The following is a 2,427-nucleotide window of genomic DNA, read 5'->3' on the forward strand; positions in this document are numbered from 1 at the left end:
CTAAGGAGATTTTGAATAAGTTAAAATGAAGCAAGTCATAATTTTAAAATGTAAAGATAAAGGTAGTCTTTTTCATGTGTATGGGATGTTATAATAAACATAATTATTTCCTTTTATTATTCTTATCAGTGTAGCACTTTTATCATTGTAACAAATTATTAGCTACCAAGCATACACAGATTTGATTATCTTGTTCTGTCTTCAGCAAAAATGGAGTATGACCATCTCAGTAATGTAGGATACATTGTAAAGTAACTATAGTAGTTACAGAGACAGAAAAAAGCAAATTAATTAGCTAAGGTAAGTATTAGCTACATAAACTATACTTCCCTTAAGCTTCTTTGAGATTAATTTATATTATCAGCTGCTTTCTTACTTCTATTACCTTCTCTTCTAAAAACATTGATAGTTTTGTAAAAAATATTATCGTTTATGGGGTTTGGTCCATATTTTTATATAATTGTTACTTACGTCCTAATATAAACTAACTTTTATCATGTAGGGAATAACTACATACAATTCAGGTTCTGTGCCTATTAATTTACTTTAACTGGATAAATTAGAATTAAAGAAAAAATGATTTTGTGTTGAGACTGAGTGATACCTTTTTACATTCCAGCTTGGTCTTTCAAAAATAAGATCATCAAAAACAATGTAAAAACCTTCTTTAAAAAAGTTAATTTGTATAAACAGACTCCTAATAGGTTTTATTTGCCTCACATTTATGGAAGGAAAATTGAAAATGCATAAAATTTTCCATATACAGAAATATATTTGAAACATGCCGGGCAATTGTCACCACCTTTTAGAATAAATAGCAATGTACAATAAATACTTCATTGGGAAATGAAAGATAAGAAAGTTTTTAAAATTAAGAAATTGGTATACTCCAGACAAAATGCACACCTCTATATTTTCTCAATATTCCCTCATGTATATTATATAGAAATCTATTGTATATTTATAGTATTTAGAGTAATCCTGTTGAAGTTACTTCTAAAACTTGCTAGGGAAAGATTCTTTGCTGATGCTTTGAAATTTAATCGTAAATGCCTGCAATATACTCAGATAGAATATCACAGTAATGCACTGTGAAAATTGTGGCGTACCATTTTTTAGATCTTGTTAACTCTGATTCATAAAATGTGACATTTCTTTCACCATTTGCAAGGCAGTTAATTTATCCAGCAAATCTCATGATATTCTCTACACTTGAAAAGCTTTACTATTCAGCAATAAACACTGTTTTTGTAGAAATAGAAATGATGTAGTTACATAATGTGATAAGTATTAAATTGTGTTATAAACTGTACAGTAACACTGGTCTAGAATGCTGAAATATCAGTTTCCAGACCAACAAGGTGCAAAATAACTACAATAAAATGTTAACTATGAACTTGGCACAGTATTTTTTATGTAGCTGCAACAAAGTTTTAGTGAGGAAATCTAAACTTTTCATTGTGTATACTTCTCAGAATAGTGTCTTTGTAGACAATTTTGACATTAGTAATAATAATAATATGTAAACAAGCTATATGTGAAATGTTTGTCTATAGTTTTATTAGAGATAAATCAAAACAGAGTAATACTCATTTGTGAGAACACATTCTGTTTCTTTTTTTTAAATTTTATTTTATTTTTAAACTTTACAATATTGTATTAGTTTTGCCAAATATCGAAATGAATCCACCACAGGTATACATGTGTTCCCCATCCTGAACCCTCCTTCCTCCTCCCTCCCCATTCCATCCCTCTGGGTCGTCCCAGTGCACCAGCCCCAAGCATCCAGTATCATGCATCGAACCTGGACTGGCAACTCGTTTCATACATGATATTATACATGTTTCAATGCCATTCTCCCAAATCTTCCCACCCTCTCCCTCTCCAACACAGTCCATAAGACTTGTTCTATACATCAGTGTCTCTTTTGCTGTCTCGTACACAGGGTTATTGTTACCATCTTTCTAAATTCCATATATATGCATTAGTATACTGTATTGGTGTTTTCTTTCTGGCTTACTTCACTCTGTATAATAGGCTCCAGTTTCATCCATCTCATTAGAACTGATTTAGTGCTCGCTTTGGCAGCACATATACTAAAATTGGAACGATACAGAGAAGATTAGCACAATCTTGTGGCCCCTGCACAAGGATGACATGCAAATTCGTGAAGTGTTCCATATTTTTGAGCACCATGGGCAAGCCCCAGCGTCTGTACTAAGGCACAGCTTAATAAACCATACTAAACCATCAAAAAAAAAAAAAAAAAAAAAAAAACTGATTCATATGTATTCTTTTTAATGGCTGAGTAATACTCCTTTGTGTATATGTACCACAGCTTGCTTATCCATTCATCTGCTGAGGGACATCTAGGTTGCTTCCATGATCTGGCTATTATAAACAGTGCTGCGATGAACATTGGGGTAC

At 31.9% G+C, this 2,427-nt stretch overlaps 1 pseudogene; it reads left to right on the forward strand.

The window, feature by feature from the left end:
* The first annotated feature begins 2,072 nt into the window (after positions 1–2,072).
* Positions 2,073–2,187, forward strand: LOC112578581 (annotated as a pseudogene).
* Positions 2,188–2,427: the final 240 nt, after the last annotated feature.

The sequence above is a fragment of the Bubalus bubalis genome, chromosome 13 (genome assembly GCF_019923935.1).
Source record: "Bubalus bubalis isolate 160015118507 breed Murrah chromosome 13, NDDB_SH_1, whole genome shotgun sequence".
NCBI lineage: Eukaryota > Metazoa > Chordata > Mammalia > Artiodactyla > Bovidae > Bubalus > Bubalus bubalis.